This window comes from Haliotis asinina, unplaced genomic scaffold, assembly GCF_037392515.1.
Source record: "Haliotis asinina isolate JCU_RB_2024 unplaced genomic scaffold, JCU_Hal_asi_v2 scaffold_133, whole genome shotgun sequence".
NCBI classification, from domain to species: Eukaryota; Metazoa; Mollusca; class Gastropoda; order Lepetellida; family Haliotidae; genus Haliotis; species Haliotis asinina.
The window spans coordinates 1-24,188 of record NW_027133997.1 but is presented as its reverse complement, the minus strand read 5'-3'; the positions used below and the strand labels follow the sequence as shown (position 1 = coordinate 24,188).

The following is a 24,188-nucleotide window of genomic DNA, read 5'->3' as shown; positions in this document are numbered from 1 at the left end:
CTGCGTTCGCGCTCTCCCCTTGAAAATCAACCCCAAAAATAGATATTTTCAGTTGACACTTCCCCCACTTCCAAATCACTTGAAGATGATTGTTTTCCCGTGTGTGTATGTGCAAACTATGTGTTTTTAATGCGCATGTGTTAATCTGTTTGCTGTGGCAAAAGTATATGTTTAAAGCAAGTCTGAGTTTGATGTATTTCAGATGGGATCGCTTTGTCAGCCAGTTGTTGTGTTTGGACTGTCAAGTTGTCTCCCCTGCGTCCCGGATCAGAGATGCACGTGCATGCAGTCTAAATGGAAATAAATCCGTCTGTGTGTGTTTTTATCTATCAGTAATTTTTTCACAAAGTGAAGGTACTAATGGACTGTTCTGTACAATAAACTGTACGAACAATTAACCTGCCATGAAATATATGTGAAGCGTTGATGATGTGACACCTGAATAGGGCAACGCCAGGGTGATGTAAGTGAAAACTGGAACCTGTCCCAAGCATACTTACCTGGCACAGGCTTTACAGTGATCCGCAAGGCTGTGGGCCCGGGGCGAGACCTTTCCATTGCACCTCGGTTTGGTTGACCCCTGCGATCGTCCCAAATGTGGACGACTCGGGTGCGCAATTTATAAGTGTGGGGGACTGCGTTCGCGCTCTCCCCTTGAAAATCAACCCCAAAAATAGATATTTTCAGTTGACACTTCCCCCACTTCCAAATCACTTGAAGATGATTGTTTTCCCGTGTGTGTATGTGCAAACTATGTGTTTTTAATGCGCATGTGTTAATCTGTTTGCTGTGGCAAAAGTATATGTTTAAAGCAAGTCTGAGTTTGATGTATTTCAGATGGGATCGCTTTGTCAGCCAGTTGTTGTGTTTGGACTGTCAAGTTGTCTCCCCTGCGTCCCGGATCAGAGATGCACGTGCATGCAGTCTAAATGGAAATAAATCCGTCTGTGTGTGTTTTTATCTATCAGTAATTTTTTCACAAAGTGAAGGTACTAATGGACTGTTCTGTACAATAAACTGTACGAACAATTAACCTGCCATGAAATATATGTGAAGCGTTGATGATGTGACACCTGAATAGGGCAACGCCAGGGTGATGTAAGTGAAAACTGGAACCTGTCCCAAGCATACTTACCTGGCACAGGCTTTACAGTGATCCGCAAGGCTGTGGGCCCGGGGCGAGACCTTTCCATTGCACCTCGGTTTGGTTGACCCCTGCGATCGTCCCAAATGTGGACGACTCGGGTGCGCAATTTATAAGTGTGGGGGACTGCGTTCGCGCTCTCCCCTTGAAAATCAACCCCAAAAATAGATATTTTCAGTTGACACTTCCCCCACTTCCAAATCACTTGAAGATGATTGTTTTCCCGTGTGTGTATGTGCAAACTATGTGTTTTTAATGCGCATGTGTTAATCTGTTTGCTGTGGCAAAAGTATATGTTTAAAGCAAGTCTGAGTTTGATGTATTTCAGATGGGATCGCTTTGTCAGCCAGTTGTTGTGTTTGGACTGTCAAGTTGTCTCCCCTGCGTCCCGGATCAGAGATGCACGTGCATGCAGTCTAAATGGAAATAAATCCGTCTGTGTGTGTTTTTATCTATCAGTAATTTTTTCACAAAGTGAAGGTACTAATGGACTGTTCTGTACAATAAACTGTACGAACAATTAACCTGCCATGAAATATATGTGAAGCGTTGATGATGTGACACCTGAATAGGGCAACGCCAGGGTGATGTAAGTGAAAACTGGAACCTGTCCCAAGCATACTTACCTGGCACAGGCTTTACAGTGATCCGCAAGGCTGTGGGCCCGGGGCGAGACCTTTCCATTGCACCTCGGTTTGGTTGACCCCTGCGATCGTCCCAAATGTGGACGACTCGGGTGCGCAATTTATAAGTGTGGGGGACTGCGTTCGCGCTCTCCCCTTGAAAATCAACCCCAAAAATAGATATTTTCAGTTGACACTTCCCCCACTTCCAAATCACTTGAAGATGATTGTTTTCCCGTGTGTGTATGTGCAAACTATGTGTTTTTAATGCGCATGTGTTAATCTGTTTGCTGTGGCAAAAGTATATGTTTAAAGCAAGTCTGAGTTTGATGTATTTCAGATGGGATCGCTTTGTCAGCCAGTTGTTGTGTTTGGACTGTCAAGTTGTCTCCCCTGCGTCCCGGATCAGAGATGCACGTGCATGCAGTCTAAATGGAAATAAATCCGTCTGTGTGTGTTTTTATCTATCAGTAATTTTTTCACAAAGTGAAGGTACTAATGGACTGTTCTGTACAATAAACTGTACGAACAATTAACCTGCCATGAAATATATGTGAAGCGTTGATGATGTGACACCTGAATAGGGCAACGCCAGGGTGATGTAAGTGAAAACTGGAACCTGTCCCAAGCATACTTACCTGGCACAGGCTTTACAGTGATCCGCAAGGCTGTGGGCCCGGGGCGAGACCTTTCCATTGCACCTCGGTTTGGTTGACCCCTGCGATCGTCCCAAATGTGGACGACTCGGGTGCGCAATTTATAAGTGTGGGGGACTGCGTTCGCGCTCTCCCCTTGAAAATCAACCCCAAAAATAGATATTTTCAGTTGACACTTCCCCCACTTCCAAATCACTTGAAGATGATTGTTTTCCCGTGTGTGTATGTGCAAACTATGTGTTTTTAATGCGCATGTGTTAATCTGTTTGCTGTGGCAAAAGTATATGTTTAAAGCAAGTCTGAGTTTGATGTATTTCAGATGGGATCGCTTTGTCAGCCAGTTGTTGTGTTTGGACTGTCAAGTTGTCTCCCCTGCGTCCCGGATCAGAGATGCACGTGCATGCAGTCTAAATGGAAATAAATCCGTCTGTGTGTGTTTTTATCTATCAGTAATTTTTTCACAAAGTGAAGGTACTAATGGACTGTTCTGTACAATAAACTGTACGAACAATTAACCTGCCATGAAATATATGTGAAGCGTTGATGATGTGACACCTGAATAGGGCAACGCCAGGGTGATGTAAGTGAAAACTGGAACCTGTCCCAAGCATACTTACCTGGCACAGGCTTTACAGTGATCCGCAAGGCTGTGGGCCCGGGGCGAGACCTTTCCATTGCACCTCGGTTTGGTTGACCCCTGCGATCGTCCCAAATGTGGACGACTCGGGTGCGCAATTTATAAGTGTGGGGGACTGCGTTCGCGCTCTCCCCTTGAAAATCAACCCCAAAAATAGATATTTTCAGTTGACACTTCCCCCACTTCCAAATCACTTGAAGATGATTGTTTTCCCGTGTGTGTATGTGCAAACTATGTGTTTTTAATGCGCATGTGTTAATCTGTTTGCTGTGGCAAAAGTATATGTTTAAAGCAAGTCTGAGTTTGATGTATTTCAGATGGGATCGCTTTGTCAGCCAGTTGTTGTGTTTGGACTGTCAAGTTGTCTCCCCTGCGTCCCGGATCAGAGATGCACGTGCATGCAGTCTAAATGGAAATAAATCCGTCTGTGTGTGTTTTTATCTATCAGTAATTTTTTCACAAAGTGAAGGTACTAATGGACTGTTCTGTACAATAAACTGTACGAACAATTAACCTGCCATGAAATATATGTGAAGCGTTGATGATGTGACACCTGAATAGGGCAACGCCAGGGTGATGTAAGTGAAAACTGGAACCTGTCCCAAGCATACTTACCTGGCACAGGCTTTACAGTGATCCGCAAGGCTGTGGGCCCGGGGCGAGACCTTTCCATTGCACCTCGGTTTGGTTGACCCCTGCGATCGTCCCAAATGTGGACGACTCGGGTGCGCAATTTATAAGTGTGGGGGACTGCGTTCGCGCTCTCCCCTTGAAAATCAACCCCAAAAATAGATATTTTCAGTTGACACTTCCCCCACTTCCAAATCACTTGAAGATGATTGTTTTCCCGTGTGTGTATGTGCAAACTATGTGTTTTTAATGCGCATGTGTTAATCTGTTTGCTGTGGCAAAAGTATATGTTTAAAGCAAGTCTGAGTTTGATGTATTTCAGATGGGATCGCTTTGTCAGCCAGTTGTTGTGTTTGGACTGTCAAGTTGTCTCCCCTGCGTCCCGGATCAGAGATGCACGTGCATGCAGTCTAAATGGAAATAAATCCGTCTGTGTGTGTTTTTATCTATCAGTAATTTTTTCACAAAGTGAAGGTACTAATGGACTGTTCTGTACAATAAACTGTACGAACAATTAACCTGCCATGAAATATATGTGAAGCGTTGATGATGTGACACCTGAATAGGGCAACGCCAGGGTGATGTAAGTGAAAACTGGAACCTGTCCCAAGCATACTTACCTGGCACAGGCTTTACAGTGATCCGCAAGGCTGTGGGCCCGGGGCGAGACCTTTCCATTGCACCTCGGTTTGGTTGACCCCTGCGATCGTCCCAAATGTGGACGACTCGGGTGCGCAATTTATAAGTGTGGGGGACTGCGTTCGCGCTCTCCCCTTGAAAATCAACCCCAAAAATAGATATTTTCAGTTGACACTTCCCCCACTTCCAAATCACTTGAAGATGATTGTTTTCCCGTGTGTGTATGTGCAAACTATGTGTTTTTAATGCGCATGTGTTAATCTGTTTGCTGTGGCAAAAGTATATGTTTAAAGCAAGTCTGAGTTTGATGTATTTCAGATGGGATCGCTTTGTCAGCCAGTTGTTGTGTTTGGACTGTCAAGTTGTCTCCCCTGCGTCCCGGATCAGAGATGCACGTGCATGCAGTCTAAATGGAAATAAATCCGTCTGTGTGTGTTTTTATCTATCAGTAATTTTTTCACAAAGTGAAGGTACTAATGGACTGTTCTGTACAATAAACTGTACGAACAATTAACCTGCCATGAAATATATGTGAAGCGTTGATGATGTGACACCTGAATAGGGCAACGCCAGGGTGATGTAAGTGAAAACTGGAACCTGTCCCAAGCATACTTACCTGGCACAGGCTTTACAGTGATCCGCAAGGCTGTGGGCCCGGGGCGAGACCTTTCCATTGCACCTCGGTTTGGTTGACCCCTGCGATCGTCCCAAATGTGGACGACTCGGGTGCGCAATTTATAAGTGTGGGGGACTGCGTTCGCGCTCTCCCCTTGAAAATCAACCCCAAAAATAGATATTTTCAGTTGACACTTCCCCCACTTCCAAATCACTTGAAGATGATTGTTTTCCCGTGTGTGTATGTGCAAACTATGTGTTTTTAATGCGCATGTGTTAATCTGTTTGCTGTGGCAAAAGTATATGTTTAAAGCAAGTCTGAGTTTGATGTATTTCAGATGGGATCGCTTTGTCAGCCAGTTGTTGTGTTTGGACTGTCAAGTTGTCTCCCCTGCGTCCCGGATCAGAGATGCACGTGCATGCAGTCTAAATGGAAATAAATCCGTCTGTGTGTGTTTTTATCTATCAGTAATTTTTTCACAAAGTGAAGGTACTAATGGACTGTTCTGTACAATAAACTGTACGAACAATTAACCTGCCATGAAATATATGTGAAGCGTTGATGATGTGACACCTGAATAGGGCAACGCCAGGGTGATGTAAGTGAAAACTGGAACCTGTCCCAAGCATACTTACCTGGCACAGGCTTTACAGTGATCCGCAAGGCTGTGGGCCCGGGGCGAGACCTTTCCATTGCACCTCGGTTTGGTTGACCCCTGCGATCGTCCCAAATGTGGACGACTCGGGTGCGCAATTTATAAGTGTGGGGGACTGCGTTCGCGCTCTCCCCTTGAAAATCAACCCCAAAAATAGATATTTTCAGTTGACACTTCCCCCACTTCCAAATCACTTGAAGATGATTGTTTTCCCGTGTGTGTATGTGCAAACTATGTGTTTTTAATGCGCATGTGTTAATCTGTTTGCTGTGGCAAAAGTATATGTTTAAAGCAAGTCTGAGTTTGATGTATTTCAGATGGGATCGCTTTGTCAGCCAGTTGTTGTGTTTGGACTGTCAAGTTGTCTCCCCTGCGTCCCGGATCAGAGATGCACGTGCATGCAGTCTAAATGGAAATAAATCCGTCTGTGTGTGTTTTTATCTATCAGTAATTTTTTCACAAAGTGAAGGTACTAATGGACTGTTCTGTACAATAAACTGTACGAACAATTAACCTGCCATGAAATATATGTGAAGCGTTGATGATGTGACACCTGAATAGGGCAACGCCAGGGTGATGTAAGTGAAAACTGGAACCTGTCCCAAGCATACTTACCTGGCACAGGCTTTACAGTGATCCGCAAGGCTGTGGGCCCGGGGCGAGACCTTTCCATTGCACCTCGGTTTGGTTGACCCCTGCGATCGTCCCAAATGTGGACGACTCGGGTGCGCAATTTATAAGTGTGGGGGACTGCGTTCGCGCTCTCCCCTTGAAAATCAACCCCAAAAATAGATATTTTCAGTTGACACTTCCCCCACTTCCAAATCACTTGAAGATGATTGTTTTCCCGTGTGTGTATGTGCAAACTATGTGTTTTTAATGCGCATAGTGTTAATCTGTTTGCTGTGGCAAAAGTATATGTTTAAAGCAAGTCTGAGTTTGATGTATTTCAGATGGGATCGCTTTGTCAGCCAGTTGTTGTGTTTGGACTGTCAAGTTGTCTCCCCTGCGTCCCGGATCAGAGATGCACGTGCATGCAGTCTAAATGGAAATAAATCCGTCTGTGTGTGTTTTTATCTATCAGTAATTTTTTCACAAAGTGAAGGTACTAATGGACTGTTCTGTACAATAAACTGTACGAACAATTAACCTGCCATGAAATATATGTGAAGCGTTGATGATGTGACACCTGAATAGGGCAACGCCAGGGTGATGTAAGTGAAAACTGGAACCTGTCCCAAGCATACTTACCTGGCACAGGCTTTACAGTGATCCGCAAGGCTGTGGGCCCGGGGCGAGACCTTTCCATTGCACCTCGGTTTGGTTGACCCCTGCGATCGTCCCAAATGTGGACGACTCGGGTGCGCAATTTATAAGTGTGGGGGACTGCGTTCGCGCTCTCCCCTTGAAAATCAACCCCAAAAATAGATATTTTCAGTTGACACTTCCCCCACTTCCAAATCACTTGAAGATGATTGTTTTCCCGTGTGTGTATGTGCAAACTATGTGTTTTTAATGCGCATGTGTTAATCTGTTTGCTGTGGCAAAAGTATATGTTTAAAGCAAGTCTGAGTTTGATGTATTTCAGATGGGATCGCTTTGTCAGCCAGTTGTTGTGTTTGGACTGTCAAGTTGTCTCCCCTGCGTCCCGGATCAGAGATGCACGTGCATGCAGTCTAAATGGAAATAAATCCGTCTGTGTGTGTTTTTATCTATCAGTAATTTTTTCACAAAGTGAAGGTACTAATGGACTGTTCTGTACAATAAACTGTACGAACAATTAACCTGCCATGAAATATATGTGAAGCGTTGATGATGTGACACCTGAATAGGGCAACGCCAGGGTGATGTAAGTGAAAACTGGAACCTGTCCCAAGCATACTTACCTGGCACAGGCTTTACAGTGATCCGCAAGGCTGTGGGCCCGGGGCGAGACCTTTCCATTGCACCTCGGTTTGGTTGACCCCTGCGATCGTCCCAAATGTGGACGACTCGGGTGCGCAATTTATAAGTGTGGGGGACTGCGTTCGCGCTCTCCCCTTGAAAATCAACCCCAAAAATAGATATTTTCAGTTGACACTTCCCCCACTTCCAAATCACTTGAAGATGATTGTTTTCCCGTGTGTGTATGTGCAAACTATGTGTTTTTAATGCGCATGTGTTAATCTGTTTGCTGTGGCAAAAGTATATGTTTAAAGCAAGTCTGAGTTTGATGTATTTCAGATGGGATCGCTTTGTCAGCCAGTTGTTGTGTTTGGACTGTCAAGTTGTCTCCCCTGCGTCCCGGATCAGAGATGCACGTGCATGCAGTCTAAATGGAAATAAATCCGTCTGTGTGTGTTTTTATCTATCAGTAATTTTTTCACAAAGTGAAGGTACTAATGGACTGTTCTGTACAATAAACTGTACGAACAATTAACCTGCCATGAAATATATGTGAAGCGTTGATGATGTGACACCTGAATAGGGCAACGCCAGGGTGATGTAAGTGAAAACTGGAACCTGTCCCAAGCATACTTACCTGGCACAGGCTTTACAGTGATCCGCAAGGCTGTGGGCCCGGGGCGAGACCTTTCCATTGCACCTCGGTTTGGTTGACCCCTGCGATCGTCCCAAATGTGGACGACTCGGGTGCGCAATTTATAAGTGTGGGGGACTGCGTTCGCGCTCTCCCCTTGAAAATCAACCCCAAAAATAGATATTTTCAGTTGACACTTCCCCCACTTCCAAATCACTTGAAGATGATTGTTTTCCCGTGTGTGTATGTGCAAACTATGTGTTTTTAATGCGCATGTGTTAATCTGTTTGCTGTGGCAAAAGTATATGTTTAAAGCAAGTCTGAGTTTGATGTATTTCAGATGGGATCGCTTTGTCAGCCAGTTGTTGTGTTTGGACTGTCAAGTTGTCTCCCCTGCGTCCCGGATCAGAGATGCACGTGCATGCAGTCTAAATGGAAATAAATCCGTCTGTGTGTGTTTTTATCTATCAGTAATTTTTTCACAAAGTGAAGGTACTAATGGACTGTTCTGTACAATAAACTGTACGAACAATTAACCTGCCATGAAATATATGTGAAGCGTTGATGATGTGACACCTGAATAGGGCAACGCCAGGGTGATGTAAGTGAAAACTGGAACCTGTCCCAAGCATACTTACCTGGCACAGGCTTTACAGTGATCCGCAAGGCTGTGGGCCCGGGGCGAGACCTTTCCATTGCACCTCGGTTTGGTTGACCCCTGCGATCGTCCCAAATGTGGACGACTCGGGTGCGCAATTTATAAGTGTGGGGGACTGCGTTCGCGCTCTCCCCTTGAAAATCAACCCCAAAAATAGATATTTTCAGTTGACACTTCCCCCACTTCCAAATCACTTGAAGATGATTGTTTTCCCGTGTGTGTATGTGCAAACTATGTGTTTTTAATGCGCATGTGTTAATCTGTTTGCTGTGGCAAAAGTATATGTTTAAAGCAAGTCTGAGTTTGATGTATTTCAGATGGGATCGCTTTGTCAGCCAGTTGTTGTGTTTGGACTGTCAAGTTGTCTCCCCTGCGTCCCGGATCAGAGATGCACGTGCATGCAGTCTAAATGGAAATAAATCCGTCTGTGTGTGTTTTTATCTATCAGTAATTTTTTCACAAAGTGAAGGTACTAATGGACTGTTCTGTACAATAAACTGTACGAACAATTAACCTGCCATGAAATATATGTGAAGCGTTGATGATGTGACACCTGAATAGGGCAACGCCAGGGTGATGTAAGTGAAAACTGGAACCTGTCCCAAGCATACTTACCTGGCACAGGCTTTACAGTGATCCGCAAGGCTGTGGGCCCGGGGCGAGACCTTTCCATTGCACCTCGGTTTGGTTGACCCCTGCGATCGTCCCAAATGTGGACGACTCGGGTGCGCAATTTATAAGTGTGGGGGACTGCGTTCGCGCTCTCCCCTTGAAAATCAACCCCAAAAATAGATATTTTCAGTTGACACTTCCCCCACTTCCAAATCACTTGAAGATGATTGTTTTCCCGTGTGTGTATGTGCAAACTATGTGTTTTTAATGCGCATGTGTTAATCTGTTTGCTGTGGCAAAAGTATATGTTTAAAGCAAGTCTGAGTTTGATGTATTTCAGATGGGATCGCTTTGTCAGCCAGTTGTTGTGTTTGGACTGTCAAGTTGTCTCCCCTGCGTCCCGGATCAGAGATGCACGTGCATGCAGTCTAAATGGAAATAAATCCGTCTGTGTGTGTTTTTATCTATCAGTAATTTTTTCACAAAGTGAAGGTACTAATGGACTGTTCTGTACAATAAACTGTACGAACAATTAACCTGCCATGAAATATATGTGAAGCGTTGATGATGTGACACCTGAATAGGGCAACGCCAGGGTGATGTAAGTGAAAACTGGAACCTGTCCCAAGCATACTTACCTGGCACAGGCTTTACAGTGATCCGCAAGGCTGTGGGCCCGGGGCGAGACCTTTCCATTGCACCTCGGTTTGGTTGACCCCTGCGATCGTCCCAAATGTGGACGACTCGGGTGCGCAATTTATAAGTGTGGGGGACTGCGTTCGCGCTCTCCCCTTGAAAATCAACCCCAAAAATAGATATTTTCAGTTGACACTTCCCCCACTTCCAAATCACTTGAAGATGATTGTTTTCCCGTGTGTGTATGTGCAAACTATGTGTTTTTAATGCGCATGTGTTAATCTGTTTGCTGTGGCAAAAGTATATGTTTAAAGCAAGTCTGAGTTTGATGTATTTCAGATGGGATCGCTTTGTCAGCCAGTTGTTGTGTTTGGACTGTCAAGTTGTCTCCCCTGCGTCCCGGATCAGAGATGCACGTGCATGCAGTCTAAATGGAAATAAATCCGTCTGTGTGTGTTTTTATCTATCAGTAATTTTTTCACAAAGTGAAGGTACTAATGGACTGTTTCTGTACAATAAACTGTACGAACAATTAACCTGCCATGAAATATATGTGAAGCGTTGATGATGTGACACCTGAATAGGGCAACGCCAGGGTGATGTAAGTGAAAACTGGAACCTGTCCCAAGCATACTTACCTGGCACAGGCTTTACAGTGATCCGCAAGGCTGTGGGCCCGGGGCGAGACCTTTCCATTGCACCTCGGTTTGGTTGACCCCTGCGATCGTCCCAAATGTGGACGACTCGGGTGCGCAATTTATAAGTGTGGGGGACTGCGTTCGCGCTCTCCCCTTGAAAATCAACCCCAAAAATAGATATTTTCAGTTGACACTTCCCCCACTTCCAAATCACTTGAAGATGATTGTTTTCCCGTGTGTGTATGTGCAAACTATGTGTTTTTAATGCGCATGTGTTAATCTGTTTGCTGTGGCAAAAGTATATGTTTAAAGCAAGTCTGAGTTTGATGTATTTCAGATGGGATCGCTTTGTCAGCCAGTTGTTGTGTTTGGACTGTCAAGTTGTCTCCCCTGCGTCCCGGATCAGAGATGCACGTGCATGCAGTCTAAATGGAAATAAATCCGTCTGTGTGTGTTTTTATCTATCAGTAATTTTTTCACAAAGTGAAGGTACTAATGGACTGTTCTGTACAATAAACTGTACGAACAATTAACCTGCCATGAAATATATGTGAAGCGTTGATGATGTGACACCTGAATAGGGCAACGCCAGGGTGATGTAAGTGAAAACTGGAACCTGTCCCAAGCATACTTACCTGGCACAGGCTTTACAGTGATCCGCAAGGCTGTGGGCCCGGGGCGAGACCTTTCCATTGCACCTCGGTTTGGTTGACCCCTGCGATCGTCCCAAATGTGGACGACTCGGGTGCGCAATTTATAAGTGTGGGGGACTGCGTTCGCGCTCTCCCCTTGAAAATCAACCCCAAAAATAGATATTTTCAGTTGACACTTCCCCCACTTCCAAATCACTTGAAGATGATTGTTTTCCCGTGTGTGTATGTGCAAACTATGTGTTTTTAATGCGCATGTGTTAATCTGTTTGCTGTGGCAAAAGTATATGTTTAAAGCAAGTCTGAGTTTGATGTATTTCAGATGGGATCGCTTTGTCAGCCAGTTGTTGTGTTTGGACTGTCAAGTTGTCTCCCCTGCGTCCCGGATCAGAGATGCACGTGCATGCAGTCTAAATGGAAATAAATCCGTCTGTGTGTGTTTTTATCTATCAGTAATTTTTTCACAAAGTGAAGGTACTAATGGACTGTTCTGTACAATAAACTGTACGAACAATTAACCTGCCATGAAATATATGTGAAGCGTTGATGATGTGACACCTGAATAGGGCAACGCCAGGGTGATGTAAGTGAAAACTGGAACCTGTCCCAAGCATACTTACCTGGCACAGGCTTTACAGTGATCCGCAAGGCTGTGGGCCCGGGGCGAGACCTTTCCATTGCACCTCGGTTTGGTTGACCCCTGCGATCGTCCCAAATGTGGACGACTCGGGTGCGCAATTTATAAGTGTGGGGGACTGCGTTCGCGCTCTCCCCTTGAAAATCAACCCCAAAAATAGATATTTTCAGTTGACACTTCCCCCACTTCCAAATCACTTGAAGATGATTGTTTTCCCGTGTGTGTATGTGCAAACTATGTGTTTTTAATGCGCATGTGTTAATCTGTTTGCTGTGGCAAAAGTATATGTTTAAAGCAAGTCTGAGTTTGATGTATTTCAGATGGGATCGCTTTGTCAGCCAGTTGTTGTGTTTGGACTGTCAAGTTGTCTCCCCTGCGTCCCGGATCAGAGATGCACGTGCATGCAGTCTAAATGGAAATAAATCCGTCTGTGTGTGTTTTTATCTATCAGTAATTTTTTCACAAAGTGAAGGTACTAATGGACTGTTCTGTACAATAAACTGTACGAACAATTAACCTGCCATGAAATATATGTGAAGCGTTGATGATGTGACACCTGAATAGGGCAACGCCAGGGTGATGTAAGTGAAAACTGGAACCTGTCCCAAGCATACTTACCTGGCACAGGCTTTACAGTGATCCGCAAGGCTGTGGGCCCGGGGCGAGACCTTTCCATTGCACCTCGGTTTGGTTGACCCCTGCGATCGTCCCAAATGTGGACGACTCGGGTGCGCAATTTATAAGTGTGGGGGACTGCGTTCGCGCTCTCCCCTTGAAAATCAACCCCAAAAATAGATATTTTCAGTTGACACTTCCCCCACTTCCAAATCACTTGAAGATGATTGTTTTCCCGTGTGTGTATGTGCAAACTATGTGTTTTTAATGCGCATGTGTTAATCTGTTTGCTGTGGCAAAAGTATATGTTTAAAGCAAGTCTGAGTTTGATGTATTTCAGATGGGATCGCTTTGTCAGCCAGTTGTTGTGTTTGGACTGTCAAGTTGTCTCCCCTGCGTCCCGGATCAGAGATGCACGTGCATGCAGTCTAAATGGAAATAAATCCGTCTGTGTGTGTTTTTATCTATCAGTAATTTTTTCACAAAGTGAAGGTACTAATGGACTGTTCTGTACAATAAACTGTACGAACAATTAACCTGCCATGAAATATATGTGAAGCGTTGATGATGTGACACCTGAATAGGGCAACGCCAGGGTGATGTAAGTGAAAACTGGAACCTGTCCCAAGCATACTTACCTGGCACAGGCTTTACAGTGATCCGCAAGGCTGTGGGCCCGGGGCGAGACCTTTCCATTGCACCTCGGTTTGGTTGACCCCTGCGATCGTCCCAAATGTGGACGACTCGGGTGCGCAATTTATAAGTGTGGGGGACTGCGTTCGCGCTCTCCCCTTGAAAATCAACCCCAAAAATAGATATTTTCAGTTGACACTTCCCCCACTTCCAAATCACTTGAAGATGATTGTTTTCCCGTGTGTGTATGTGCAAACTATGTGTTTTTAATGCGCATGTGTTAATCTGTTTGCTGTGGCAAAAGTATATGTTTAAAGCAAGTCTGAGTTTGATGTATTTCAGATGGGATCGCTTTGTCAGCCAGTTGTTGTGTTTGGACTGTCAAGTTGTCTCCCCTGCGTCCCGGATCAGAGATGCACGTGCATGCAGTCTAAATGGAAATAAATCCGTCTGTGTGTGTTTTTATCTATCAGTAATTTTTTCACAAAGTGAAGGTACTAATGGACTGTTCTGTACAATAAACTGTACGAACAATTAACCTGCCATGAAATATATGTGAAGCGTTGATGATGTGACACCTGAATAGGGCAACGCCAGGGTGATGTAAGTGAAAACTGGAACCTGTCCCAAGCATACTTACCTGGCACAGGCTTTACAGTGATCCGCAAGGCTGTGGGCCCGGGGCGAGACCTTTCCATTGCACCTCGGTTTGGTTGACCCCTGCGATCGTCCCAAATGTGGACGACTCGGGTGCGCAATTTATAAGTGTGGGGGACTGCGTTCGCGCTCTCCCCTTGAAAATCAACCCCAAAAATAGATATTTTCAGTTGACACTTCCCCCACTTCCAAATCACTTGAAGATGATTGTTTTCCCGTGTGTGTATGTGCAAACTATGTGTTTTTAATGCGCATGTGTTAATCTGTTTGCTGTGGCAAAAGTATATGTTTAAAGCAAGTCTGAGTTTGATGTATTTCAGATGGGATCGCTTTGTCAGCCAGTTGTTGTGTTTGGACTGTCAAGTTGTCTCCCCTGCGTCCCGGATCAGAGATGCACGTGCATGCAGTCTAAATGGAAATAAATCCGTCTGTGTGTGTTTTTATCTATCAGTAATTTTTTCACAAAGTGAAGGTACTAATGGACTGTTCTGTACAATAAACTGTACGAACAATTAACCTGCCATGAAATATATGTGAAGCGTTGATGATGTGACACCTGAATAGGGCAACGCCAGGGTGATGTAAGTGAAAACTGGAACCTGTCCCAAGCATACTTACCTGGCACAGGCTTTACAGTGATCCGCAAGGCTGTGGGCCCGGGGCGAGACCTTTCCATTGCACCTCGGTTTGGTTGACCCCTGCGATCGTCCCAAATGTGGACGACTCGGGTGCGCAATTTATAAGTGTGGGGGACTGCGTTCGCGCTCTCCCCTTGAAAATCAACCCCAAAAATAGATATTTTCAGTTGACACTTCCCCCACTTCCAAATCACTTGAAGATGATTGTTTTCCCGTGTGTGTATGTGCAAACTATGTGTTTTTAATGCGCATGTGTTAATCTGTTTGCTGTGGCAAAAGTATATGTTTAAAGCAAGTCTGAGTTTGATGTATTTCAGATGGGATCGCTTTGTCAGCCAGTTGTTGTGTTTGGACTGTCAAGTTGTCTCCCCTGCGTCCCGGATCAGAGATGCACGTGCATGCAGTCTAAATGGAAATAAATCCGTCTGTGTGTGTTTTTATCTATCAGTAATTTTTTCACAAAGTGAAGGTACTAATGGACTGTTCTGTACAATAAACTGTACGAACAATTAACCTGCCATGAAATATATGTGAAGCGTTGATGATGTGACACCTGAATAGGGCAACGCCAGGGTGATGTAAGTGAAAACTGGAACCTGTCCCAAGCATACTTACCTGGCACAGGCTTTACAGTGATCCGCAAGGCTGTGGGCCCGGGGCGAGACCTTTCCATTGCACCTCGGTTTGGTTGACCCCTGCGATCGTCCCAAATGTGGACGACTCGGGTGCGCAATTTATAAGTGTGGGGGACTGCGTTCGCGCTCTCCCCTTGAAAATCAACCCCAAAAATAGATATTTTCAGTTGACACTTCCCCCACTTCCAAATCACTTGAAGATGATTGTTTTCCCGTGTGTGTATGTGCAAACTATGTGTTTTTAATGCGCATGTGTTAATCTGTTTGCTGTGGCAAAAGTATATGTTTAAAGCAAGTCTGAGTTTGATGTATTTCAGATGGGATCGCTTTGTCAGCCAGTTGTTGTGTTTGGACTGTCAAGTTGTCTCCCCTGCGTCCCGGATCAGAGATGCACGTGCATGCAGTCTAAATGGAAATAAATCCGTCTGTGTGTGTTTTTATCTATCAGTAATTTTTTCACAAAGTGAAGGTACTAATGGACTGTTCTGTACAATAAACTGTACGAACAATTAACCTGCCATGAAATATATGTGAAGCGTTGATGATGTGACACCTGAATAGGGCAACGCCAGGGTGATGTAAGTGAAAACTGGAACCTGTCCCAAGCATACTTACCTGGCACAGGCTTTACAGTGATCCGCAAGGCTGTGGGCCCGGGGCGAGACCTTTCCATTGCACCTCGGTTTGGTTGACCCCTGCGATCGTCCCAAATGTGGACGACTCGGGTGCGCAATTTATAAGTGTGGGGGACTGCGTTCGCGCTCTCCCCTTGAAAATCAACCCCAAAAAAGATATTTTCAGTTGACACTTCCCCCACTTCCAAATCACTTGAAGATGATTGTTTTCCCGTGTGTGTATGTGCAAACTATGTGTTTTTAATGCGCATGTGTTAATCTGTTTGCTGTGGCAAAAGTATATGTTTAAAGCAAGTCTGAGTTTGATGTATTTCAGATGGGATCGCTTTGTCAGCCAGTTGTTGTGTTTGGACTGTCAAGTTGTCTCCCCTGCGTCCCGGATCAGAGATGCACGTGCATGCAGTCTAAATGGAAATAAATCCGTCTGTGTGTGTTTTTATCTATCAGTAATTTTTTCACAAAGTGAAGGTACTAATGGACTGTTCTGTACAATAAACTGTACGAACAATTAACCTGCCATGAAATATATGTGAAGCGTTGATGATGTGACACCTGAATAGGGCAACGCCAGGGTGATGTAAGTGAAAACTGGAACCTGTCCCAAGCATACTTACCTGGCACAGGCTTTACAGTGATCCGCAAGGCTGTGGGCCCGGGGCGAGACCTTTCCATTGCACCTCGGTTTGGTTGACCCCTGCGATCGTCCCAAATGTGGACGACTCGGGTGCGCAATTTATAAGTGTGGGGGACTGCGTTCGCGCTCTCCCCTTGAAAATCAACCCCAAAAATAGATATTTTCAGTTGACACTTCCCCCACTTCCAAATCACTTGAAGATGATTGTTTTCCCGTGTGTGTATGTGCAAACTATGTGTTTTTAATGCGCATGTGTTAATCTGTTTGCTGTGGCAAAAGTATATGTTTAAAGCAAGTCTGAGTTTGATGTATTTCAGATGGGATCGCTTTGTCAGCCAGTTGTTGTGTTTGGACTGTCAAGTTGTCTCCCCTGCGTCCCGGATCAGAGATGCACGTGCATGCAGTCTAAATGGAAATAAATCCGTCTGTGTGTGTTTTTATCTATCAGTAATTTTTTCACAAAGTGAAGGTACTAATGGACTGTTCTGTACAATAAACTGTACGAACAATTAACCTGCCATGAAATATATGTGAAGCGTTGATGATGTGACACCTGAATAGGGCAACGCCAGGGTGATGTAAGTGAAAACTGGAACCTGTCCCAAGCATACTTACCTGGCACAGGCTTTACAGTGATCCGCAAGGCTGTGGGCCCGGGGCGAGACCTTTCCATTGCACCTCGGTTTGGTTGACCCCTGCGATCGTCCCAAATGTGGACGACTCGGGTGCGCAATTTATAAGTGTGGGGGACTGCGTTCGCGCTCTCCCCTTGAAAATCAACCCCAAAAATAGATATTTTCAGTTGACACTTCCCCCACTTCCAAATCACTTGAAGATGATTGTTTTCCCGTGTGTGTATGTGCAAACTATGTGTTTTTAATGCGCATGTGTTAATCTGTTTGCTGTGGCAAAAGTATATGTTTAAAGCAAGTCTGAGTTTGATGTATTTCAGATGGGATCGCTTTGTCAGCCAGTTGTTGTGTTTGGACTGTCAAGTTGTCTCCCCTGCGTCCCGGATCAGAGATGCACGTGCATGCAGTCTAAATGGAAATAAATCCGTCTGTGTGTGTTTTTATCTATCAGTAATTTTTTCACAAAGTGAAGGTACTAATGGACTGTTCTGTACAATAAACTGTACGAACAATTAACCTGCCATGAAATATATGTGAAGCGTTGATGATGTGACACCTGAATAGGGCAACGCCAGGGTGATGTAAGTGAAAACTGGAACCTGTCCCAAGCATACTTACCTGGCACAGGCTTTACAGTGATCCGCAAGGCTGTGGGCCCGGGGCGAGACCTTTCCATTGCACCTCGGTTTGGTTGACCCCTGCGATCGTCCCAAATGTGGACGACTCGGGTGCGCAATTTATAAGTGTGGGGGACTGCGTTCGCGCTCTCCCCTTGAAAATCAACCCCAAAAATAGATATTTTCAGTTGACACTTCCCCCACTTCCAAATCACTTGAAGATGATTGTTTTCCCGTGTGTGTATGTGCAAACTATGTGTTTTTAATGCGCATGTGTTAATCTGTTTGCTGTGGCAAAAGTATATGTTTAAAGCAAGTCTGAGTTTGATGTATTTCAGATGGGATCGCTTTGTCAGCCAGTTGTTGTGTTTGGACTGTCAAGTTGTCTCCCCTGCGTCCCGGATCAGAGATGCACGTGCATGCAGTCTAAATGGAAATAAATCCGTCTGTGTGTGTTTTTATCTATCAGTAATTTTTTCACAAAGTGAAGGTACTAATGGACTGTTCTGTACAATAAACTGTACGAACAATTAACCTGCCATGAAATATATGTGAAGCGTTGATGATGTGACACCTGAATAGGGCAACGCCAGGGTGATGTAAGTGAAAACTGGAACCTGTCCCAAGCATACTTACCTGGCACAGGCTTTACAGTGATCCGCAAGGCTGTGGGCCCGGGGCGAGACCTTTCCATTGCACCTCGGTTTGGTTGACCCCTGCGATCGTCCCAAATGTGGACGACTCGGGTGCGCAATTTATAAGTGTGGGGGACTGCGTTCGCGCTCTCCCCTTGAAAATCAACCCCAAAAATAGATATTTTCAGTTGACACTTCCCCCACTTCCAAATCACTTGAAGATGATTGTTTTCCCGTGTGTGTATGTGCAAACTATGTGTTTTTAATGCGCATGTGTTAATCTGTTTGCTGTGGCAAAAGTATATGTTTAAAGCAAGTCTGAGTTTGATGTATTTCAGATGGGATCGCTTTGTCAGCCAGTTGTTGTGTTTGGACTGTCAAGTTGTCTCCCCTGCGTCCCGGATCAGAGATGCACGTGCATGCAGTCTAAATGGAAATAAATCCGTCTGTGTGTGTTTTTATCTATCAGTAATTTTTTCACAAAGTGAAGGTACTAATGGACTGTTCTGTACAATAAACTGTACGAACAATTAACCTGCCATGAAATATATGTGAAGCGTTGATGATGTGACACCTGAATAGGGCAACGCCAGGGTGATGTAAGTGAAAACTGGAACCTGTCCCAAGCATACTTACCTGGCACAGGCTTTACAGTGATCCGCAAGGCTGTGGGCCCGGGGCGAGACCTTTCCATTGCACCTCGGTTTGGTTGACCCCTGCGATCGTCCCAAATGTGGACGACTCGGGTGCGCAATTTATAAGTGTGGGGGACTGCGTTCGCGCTCTCCCCTTGAAAATCAACCCCAAAAATAGATATTTTCAGTTGACACTTCCCCCACTTCCAAATCACTTGAAGATGATTGTTTTCCCGTGTGTGTATGTGCAAACTATGTGTTTTTAATGCGCATGTGTTAATCTGTTTGCTGTGGCAAAAGTATATGTTTAAAGCAAGTCTGAGTTTGATGTATTTCAGATGGGATCGCTTTGTCAGCCAGTTGTTGTGTTTGGACTGTCAAGTTGTCTCCCCTGCGTCCCGGATCAGAGATGCACGTGCATGCAGTCTAAATGGAAATAAATCCGTCTGTGTGTGTTTTTATCTATCAGTAATTTTTTCACAAAGTGAAGGTACTAATGGACTGTTCTGTACAATAAACTGTACGAACAATTAACCTGCCATGAAATATATGTGAAGCGTTGATGATGTGACACCTGAATAGGGCAACGCCAGGGTGATGTAAGTGAAAACTGGAACCTGTCCCCAAGCATACTTACCTGGCACAGGCTTTACAGTGATCCGCAAGGCTGTGGGCCCGGGGCGAGACCTTTCCATTGCACCTCGGTTTGGTTGACCCCTGCGATCGTCCCAAATGTGGACGACTCGGGTGCGCAATTTATAAGTGTGGGGGACTGCGTTCGCGCTCTCCCCTTGAAAATCAACCCCAAAAATAGATATTTTCAGTTGACACTTCCCCCACTTCCAAATCACTTGAAGATGATTGTTTTCCCGTGTGTGTATGTGCAAACTATGTGTTTTTAATGCGCATGTGTTAATCTGTTTGCTGTGGCAAAAGTATATGTTTAAAGCAAGTCTGAGTTTGATGTATTTCAGATGGGATCGCTTTGTCAGCCAGTTGTTGTGTTTGGACTGTCAAGTTGTCTCCCCTGCGTCCCGGATCAGAGATGCACGTGCATGCAGTCTAAATGGAAATAAATCCGTCTGTGTGTGTTTTTATCTATCAGTAATTTTTTCACAAAGTGAAGGTACTAATGGACTGTTCTGTACAATAAACTGTACGAACAATTAACCTGCCATGAAATATATGTGAAGCGTTGATGATGTGACACCTGAATAGGGCAACGCCAGGGTGATGTAAGTGAAAACTGGAACCTGTCCCAAGCATACTTACCTGGCACAGGCTTTACAGTGATCCGCAAGGCTGTGGGCCCGGGGCGAGACCTTTCCATTGCACCTCGGTTTGGTTGACCCCTGCGATCGTCCCAAATGTGGACGACTCGGGTGCGCAATTTATAAGTGTGGGGGACTGCGTTCGCGCTCTCCCCTTGAAAATCAACCCCAAAAATAGATATTTTCAGTTGACACTTCCCCCACTTCCAAATCACTTGAAGATGATTGTTTTCCCGTGTGTGTATGTGCAAACTATGTGTTTTTAATGCGCATGTGTTAATCTGTTTGCTGTGGCAAAAGTATATGTTTAAAGCAAGTCTGAGTTTGATGTATTTCAGATGGGATCGCTTTGTCAGCCAGTTGTTGTGTTTGGACTGTCAAGTTGTCTCCCCTGCGTCCCGGATCAGAGATGCACGTGCATGCAGTCTAAATGGAAATAAATCCGTCTGTGTGTGTTTTTATCTATCAGTAATTTTTTCACAAAGTGAAGGTACTAATGGACTGTTCTGTACAATAAACTGTACGAACAATTAACCTGCCATGAAATATATGTGAAGCGTTGATGATGTGACACCTGAATAGGGCAACGCCAGGGTGATGTAAGTGAAAACTGGAACCTGTCCCAAGCATACTTACCTGGCACAGGCTTTACAGTGATCCGCAAGGCTGTGGGCCCGGGGCGAGACCTTTCCATTGCACCTCGGTTTGGTTGACCCCTGCGATCGTCCCAAATGTGGACGACTCGGGTGCGCAATTTATAAGTGTGGGGGACTGCGTTCGCGCTCTCCCCTTGAAAATCAACCCCAAAAATAGATATTTTCAGTTGACACTTCCCCCACTTCCAAATCACTTGAAGATGATTGTTTTCCCGTGTGTGTATGTGCAAACTATGTGTTTTTAATGCGCATGTGTTAATCTGTTTGCTGTGGCAAAAGTATATGTTTAAAGCAAGTCTGAGTTTGATGTATTTCAGATGGGATCGCTTTGTCAGCCAGTTGTTGTGTTTGGACTGTCAAGTTGTCTCCCCTGCGTCCCGGATCAGAGATGCACGTGCATGCAGTCTAAATGGAAATAAATCCGTCTGTGTGTGTTTTTATCTATCAGTAATTTTTTCACAAAGTGAAGGTACTAATGGACTGTTCTGTACAATAAACTGTACGAACAATTAACCTGCCATGAAATATATGTGAAGCGTTGATGATGTGACACCTGAATAGGGCAACGCCAGGGTGATGTAAGTGAAAACTGGAACCTGTCCCAAGCATACTTACCTGGCACAGGCTTTACAGTGATCCGCAAGGCTGTGGGCCCGGGGCGAGACCTTTCCATTGCACCTCGGTTTGGTTGACCCCTGCGATCGTCCCAAATGTGGACGACTCGGGTGCGCAATTTATAAGTGTGGGGGACTGCGTTCGCGCTCTCCCCCTTGAAAATCAACCCCAAAAATAGATATTTTCAGTTGACACTTCCCCCACTTCCAAATCACTTGAAGATGATTGTTTTCCCGTGTGTGTATGTGCAAACTATGTGTTTTTAATGCGCATGTGTTAATCTGTTTGCTGTGGCAAAAGTATATGTTTAAAGCAAGTCTGAGTTTGATGTATTTCAGATGGGATCGCTTTGTCAGCCAGTTGTTGTGTTTGGACTGTCAAGTTGTCTCCCCTGCGTCCCGGATCAGAGATGCACGTGCATGCAGTCTAAATGGAAATAAATCCGTCTGTGTGTGTTTTTATCTATCAGTAATTTTTTCACAAAGTGAAGGTACTAATGGACTGTTCTGTACAATAAACTGTACGAACAATTAACCTGCCATGAAATATATGTGAAGCGTTGATGATGTGACACCTGAATAGGGCAACGCCAGGGTGATGTAAGTGAAAACTGGAACCTGTCCCAAGCATACTTACCTGGCACAGGCTTTACAGTGATCCGCAAGGCTGTGGGCCCGGGGCGAGACCTTTCCATTGCACCTCGGTTTGGTTGACCCCTGCGATCGTCCCAAATGTGGACGACTCGGGTGCGCAATTTATAAGTGTGGGGGACTGCGTTCGCGCTCTCCCCTTGAAAATCAACCCCAAAAATAGATATTTTCAGTTGACACTTCCCCCACTTCCAAATCACTTGAAGATGATTGTTTTCCCGTGTGTGTATGTGCAAACTATGTGTTTTTAATGCGCATGTGTTAATCTGTTTGCTGTGGCAAAAGTATATGTTTAAAGCAAGTCTGAGTTTGATGTATTTCAGATGGGATCGCTTTGTCAGCCAGTTGTTGTGTTTGGACTGTCAAGTTGTCTCCCCTGCGTCCCGGATCAGAGATGCACGTGCATGCAGTCTAAATGGAAATAAATCCGTCTGTGTGTGTTTTTATCTATCAGTAATTTTTTCACAAAGTGAAGGTACTAATGGACTGTTCTGTACAATAAACTGTACGAACAATTAACCTGCCATGAAATATATGTGAAGCGTTGATGATGTGACACCTGAATAGGGCAACGCCAGGGTGATGTAAGTGAAAACTGGAACCTGTCCCAAGCATACTTACCTGGCACAGGCTTTACAGTGATCCGCAAGGCTGTGGGCCCGGGGCGAGACCTTTCCATTGCACCTCGGTTTGGTTGACCCCTGCGATCGTCCCAAATGTGGACGACTCGGGTGCGCAATTTATAAGTGTGGGGGACTGCGTTCGCGCTCTCCCCTTGAAAATCAACCCCAAAAATAGATATTTTCAGTTGACACTTCCCCCACTTCCAAATCACTTGAAGATGATTGTTTTCCCGTGTGTGTATGTGCAAACTATGTGTTTTTAATGCGCATGTGTTAATCTGTTTGCTGTGGCAAAAGTATATGTTTAAAGCAAGTCTGAGTTTGATGTATTTCAGATGGGATCGCTTTGTCAGCCAGTTGTTGTGTTTGGACTGTCAAGTTGTCTCCCCTGCGTCCCGGATCAGAGATGCACGTGCATGCAGTCTAAATGGAAATAAATCCGTCTGTGTGTGTTTTTATCTATCAGTAATTTTTTCACAAAGTGAAGGTACTAATGGACTGTTCTGTACAATAAACTGTACGAACAATTAACCTGCCATGAAATATATGTGAAGCGTTGATGATGTGACACCTGAATAGGGCAACGCCAGGGTGATGTAAGTGAAAACTGGAACCTGTCCCAAGCATACTTACCTGGCACAGGCTTTACAGTGATCCGCAAGGCTGTGGGCCCGGGGCGAGACCTTTCCATTGCACCTCGGTTTGGTTGACCCCTGCGATCGTCCCAAATGTGGACGACTCGGGTGCGCAATTTATAAGTGTGGGGGACTGCGTTCGCGCTCTCCCCTTGAAAATCAACCCCAAAAATAGATATTTTCAGTTGACACTTCCCCCACTTCCAAATCACTTGAAGATGATTGTTTTCCCGTGTGTGTATGTGCAAACTATGTGTTTTTAATGCGCATGTGTTAATCTGTTTGCTGTGGCAAAAGTATATGTTTAAAGCAAGTCTGAGTTTGATGTATTTCAGATGGATCGCTTTGTCAGCCAGTTGTTGTGTTTGGACTGTCAAGTTGTCTCCCCTGCGTCCCGGATCAGAGATGCACGTGCATGCAGTCTAAATGGAAATAAATCCGTCTGTGTGTGTTTTTATCTATCAGTAATTTTTTCACAAAGTGAAGGTACTAATGGACTGTTCTGTACAATAAACTGTACGAACAATTAACCTGCCATGAAATATATGTGAAGCGTTGATGATGTGACACCTGAATAGGGCAACGCCAGGGTGATGTAAGTGAAAACTGGAACCTGTCCCAAGCATACTTACCTGGCACAGGCTTTACAGTGATCCGCAAGGCTGTGGGCCCGGGGCGAGACCTTTCCATTGCACCTCGGTTTGGTTGACCCCTGCGATCGTCCCAAATGTGGACGACTCGGGTGCGCAATTTATAAGTGTGGGGGACTGCGTTCGCGCTCTCCCTTGAAAATCAACCCCAAAAATAGATATTTTCAGTTGAC

At 44.9% G+C, this 24,188-nt stretch overlaps 38 non-coding genes across 38 annotated transcripts; all 38 read left to right on the top strand.

Annotated features, from left to right (window-relative positions):
- Positions 1-492: 492 nt before the first annotated feature.
- Positions 493-656, top strand: LOC137271467 (U1 spliceosomal RNA). The gene has a single exon (XR_010955997.1). It is a non-coding gene; the product is annotated as a U1 spliceosomal RNA (small nuclear RNA).
- Positions 657-1,127: 471 nt separating this feature from the next.
- On the top strand, positions 1,128-1,291 carry LOC137271466 (U1 spliceosomal RNA). Its single transcript, XR_010955996.1, has one exon. It is a non-coding gene; the product is annotated as a U1 spliceosomal RNA (small nuclear RNA).
- A 471-nt stretch (positions 1,292-1,762) lies between these two features.
- Positions 1,763-1,926, top strand: LOC137271464 (U1 spliceosomal RNA). Its single transcript, XR_010955994.1, has one exon. It is a non-coding gene; the product is annotated as a U1 spliceosomal RNA (small nuclear RNA).
- Positions 1,927-2,397: 471 nt separating this feature from the next.
- Positions 2,398-2,561, top strand: LOC137271463 (U1 spliceosomal RNA). The gene has a single exon (XR_010955993.1). It is a non-coding gene; the product is annotated as a U1 spliceosomal RNA (small nuclear RNA).
- A 471-nt stretch (positions 2,562-3,032) lies between these two features.
- Positions 3,033-3,196, top strand: LOC137271462 (U1 spliceosomal RNA). Its single transcript, XR_010955992.1, has one exon. It is a non-coding gene; the product is annotated as a U1 spliceosomal RNA (small nuclear RNA).
- Positions 3,197-3,667: 471 nt separating this feature from the next.
- Positions 3,668-3,831, top strand: LOC137271461 (U1 spliceosomal RNA). The gene has a single exon (XR_010955991.1). It is a non-coding gene; the product is annotated as a U1 spliceosomal RNA (small nuclear RNA).
- Positions 3,832-4,302: 471 nt separating this feature from the next.
- LOC137271460 (U1 spliceosomal RNA) lies at positions 4,303-4,466 on the top strand. The gene has a single exon (XR_010955990.1). It is a non-coding gene; the product is annotated as a U1 spliceosomal RNA (small nuclear RNA).
- Positions 4,467-4,937: 471 nt separating this feature from the next.
- Positions 4,938-5,101, top strand: LOC137271459 (U1 spliceosomal RNA). The gene has a single exon (XR_010955989.1). It is a non-coding gene; the product is annotated as a U1 spliceosomal RNA (small nuclear RNA).
- Positions 5,102-5,572: 471 nt separating this feature from the next.
- On the top strand, positions 5,573-5,736 carry LOC137271458 (U1 spliceosomal RNA). Its single transcript, XR_010955988.1, has one exon. It is a non-coding gene; the product is annotated as a U1 spliceosomal RNA (small nuclear RNA).
- A 471-nt stretch (positions 5,737-6,207) lies between these two features.
- LOC137271457 (U1 spliceosomal RNA) lies at positions 6,208-6,371 on the top strand. Its single transcript, XR_010955987.1, has one exon. It is a non-coding gene; the product is annotated as a U1 spliceosomal RNA (small nuclear RNA).
- A 472-nt stretch (positions 6,372-6,843) lies between these two features.
- LOC137271456 (U1 spliceosomal RNA) lies at positions 6,844-7,007 on the top strand. The gene has a single exon (XR_010955986.1). It is a non-coding gene; the product is annotated as a U1 spliceosomal RNA (small nuclear RNA).
- A 471-nt stretch (positions 7,008-7,478) lies between these two features.
- LOC137271455 (U1 spliceosomal RNA) lies at positions 7,479-7,642 on the top strand. Its single transcript, XR_010955985.1, has one exon. It is a non-coding gene; the product is annotated as a U1 spliceosomal RNA (small nuclear RNA).
- A 471-nt stretch (positions 7,643-8,113) lies between these two features.
- Positions 8,114-8,277, top strand: LOC137271453 (U1 spliceosomal RNA). The gene has a single exon (XR_010955983.1). It is a non-coding gene; the product is annotated as a U1 spliceosomal RNA (small nuclear RNA).
- Positions 8,278-8,748: 471 nt separating this feature from the next.
- On the top strand, positions 8,749-8,912 carry LOC137271451 (U1 spliceosomal RNA). The gene has a single exon (XR_010955982.1). It is a non-coding gene; the product is annotated as a U1 spliceosomal RNA (small nuclear RNA).
- Positions 8,913-9,383: 471 nt separating this feature from the next.
- On the top strand, positions 9,384-9,547 carry LOC137271450 (U1 spliceosomal RNA). The gene has a single exon (XR_010955981.1). It is a non-coding gene; the product is annotated as a U1 spliceosomal RNA (small nuclear RNA).
- A 471-nt stretch (positions 9,548-10,018) lies between these two features.
- LOC137271449 (U1 spliceosomal RNA) lies at positions 10,019-10,182 on the top strand. Its single transcript, XR_010955980.1, has one exon. It is a non-coding gene; the product is annotated as a U1 spliceosomal RNA (small nuclear RNA).
- Positions 10,183-10,654: 472 nt separating this feature from the next.
- On the top strand, positions 10,655-10,818 carry LOC137271448 (U1 spliceosomal RNA). The gene has a single exon (XR_010955979.1). It is a non-coding gene; the product is annotated as a U1 spliceosomal RNA (small nuclear RNA).
- A 471-nt stretch (positions 10,819-11,289) lies between these two features.
- Positions 11,290-11,453, top strand: LOC137271447 (U1 spliceosomal RNA). The gene has a single exon (XR_010955978.1). It is a non-coding gene; the product is annotated as a U1 spliceosomal RNA (small nuclear RNA).
- A 471-nt stretch (positions 11,454-11,924) lies between these two features.
- Positions 11,925-12,088, top strand: LOC137271446 (U1 spliceosomal RNA). Its single transcript, XR_010955977.1, has one exon. It is a non-coding gene; the product is annotated as a U1 spliceosomal RNA (small nuclear RNA).
- Positions 12,089-12,559: 471 nt separating this feature from the next.
- Positions 12,560-12,723, top strand: LOC137271445 (U1 spliceosomal RNA). The gene has a single exon (XR_010955976.1). It is a non-coding gene; the product is annotated as a U1 spliceosomal RNA (small nuclear RNA).
- Positions 12,724-13,194: 471 nt separating this feature from the next.
- LOC137271444 (U1 spliceosomal RNA) lies at positions 13,195-13,358 on the top strand. The gene has a single exon (XR_010955975.1). It is a non-coding gene; the product is annotated as a U1 spliceosomal RNA (small nuclear RNA).
- Positions 13,359-13,829: 471 nt separating this feature from the next.
- LOC137271443 (U1 spliceosomal RNA) lies at positions 13,830-13,993 on the top strand. The gene has a single exon (XR_010955974.1). It is a non-coding gene; the product is annotated as a U1 spliceosomal RNA (small nuclear RNA).
- A 471-nt stretch (positions 13,994-14,464) lies between these two features.
- Positions 14,465-14,628, top strand: LOC137271441 (U1 spliceosomal RNA). The gene has a single exon (XR_010955972.1). It is a non-coding gene; the product is annotated as a U1 spliceosomal RNA (small nuclear RNA).
- Positions 14,629-15,099: 471 nt separating this feature from the next.
- LOC137271440 (U1 spliceosomal RNA) lies at positions 15,100-15,263 on the top strand. The gene has a single exon (XR_010955971.1). It is a non-coding gene; the product is annotated as a U1 spliceosomal RNA (small nuclear RNA).
- Positions 15,264-15,734: 471 nt separating this feature from the next.
- On the top strand, positions 15,735-15,898 carry LOC137271439 (U1 spliceosomal RNA). Its single transcript, XR_010955970.1, has one exon. It is a non-coding gene; the product is annotated as a U1 spliceosomal RNA (small nuclear RNA).
- Positions 15,899-16,368: 470 nt separating this feature from the next.
- LOC137271438 (U1 spliceosomal RNA) lies at positions 16,369-16,532 on the top strand. The gene has a single exon (XR_010955969.1). It is a non-coding gene; the product is annotated as a U1 spliceosomal RNA (small nuclear RNA).
- Positions 16,533-17,003: 471 nt separating this feature from the next.
- Positions 17,004-17,167, top strand: LOC137271437 (U1 spliceosomal RNA). Its single transcript, XR_010955968.1, has one exon. It is a non-coding gene; the product is annotated as a U1 spliceosomal RNA (small nuclear RNA).
- A 471-nt stretch (positions 17,168-17,638) lies between these two features.
- Positions 17,639-17,802, top strand: LOC137271435 (U1 spliceosomal RNA). Its single transcript, XR_010955967.1, has one exon. It is a non-coding gene; the product is annotated as a U1 spliceosomal RNA (small nuclear RNA).
- A 471-nt stretch (positions 17,803-18,273) lies between these two features.
- On the top strand, positions 18,274-18,437 carry LOC137271434 (U1 spliceosomal RNA). Its single transcript, XR_010955966.1, has one exon. It is a non-coding gene; the product is annotated as a U1 spliceosomal RNA (small nuclear RNA).
- Positions 18,438-18,908: 471 nt separating this feature from the next.
- LOC137271433 (U1 spliceosomal RNA) lies at positions 18,909-19,072 on the top strand. Its single transcript, XR_010955965.1, has one exon. It is a non-coding gene; the product is annotated as a U1 spliceosomal RNA (small nuclear RNA).
- A 472-nt stretch (positions 19,073-19,544) lies between these two features.
- On the top strand, positions 19,545-19,708 carry LOC137271432 (U1 spliceosomal RNA). Its single transcript, XR_010955964.1, has one exon. It is a non-coding gene; the product is annotated as a U1 spliceosomal RNA (small nuclear RNA).
- Positions 19,709-20,179: 471 nt separating this feature from the next.
- Positions 20,180-20,343, top strand: LOC137271431 (U1 spliceosomal RNA). Its single transcript, XR_010955963.1, has one exon. It is a non-coding gene; the product is annotated as a U1 spliceosomal RNA (small nuclear RNA).
- Positions 20,344-20,814: 471 nt separating this feature from the next.
- LOC137271469 (U1 spliceosomal RNA) lies at positions 20,815-20,978 on the top strand. Its single transcript, XR_010955999.1, has one exon. It is a non-coding gene; the product is annotated as a U1 spliceosomal RNA (small nuclear RNA).
- Positions 20,979-21,449: 471 nt separating this feature from the next.
- LOC137271430 (U1 spliceosomal RNA) lies at positions 21,450-21,613 on the top strand. Its single transcript, XR_010955962.1, has one exon. It is a non-coding gene; the product is annotated as a U1 spliceosomal RNA (small nuclear RNA).
- A 472-nt stretch (positions 21,614-22,085) lies between these two features.
- On the top strand, positions 22,086-22,249 carry LOC137271465 (U1 spliceosomal RNA). Its single transcript, XR_010955995.1, has one exon. It is a non-coding gene; the product is annotated as a U1 spliceosomal RNA (small nuclear RNA).
- A 471-nt stretch (positions 22,250-22,720) lies between these two features.
- LOC137271454 (U1 spliceosomal RNA) lies at positions 22,721-22,884 on the top strand. Its single transcript, XR_010955984.1, has one exon. It is a non-coding gene; the product is annotated as a U1 spliceosomal RNA (small nuclear RNA).
- Positions 22,885-23,355: 471 nt separating this feature from the next.
- On the top strand, positions 23,356-23,519 carry LOC137271442 (U1 spliceosomal RNA). The gene has a single exon (XR_010955973.1). It is a non-coding gene; the product is annotated as a U1 spliceosomal RNA (small nuclear RNA).
- A 470-nt stretch (positions 23,520-23,989) lies between these two features.
- Positions 23,990-24,153, top strand: LOC137271468 (U1 spliceosomal RNA). The gene has a single exon (XR_010955998.1). It is a non-coding gene; the product is annotated as a U1 spliceosomal RNA (small nuclear RNA).
- Positions 24,154-24,188: the final 35 nt, after the last annotated feature.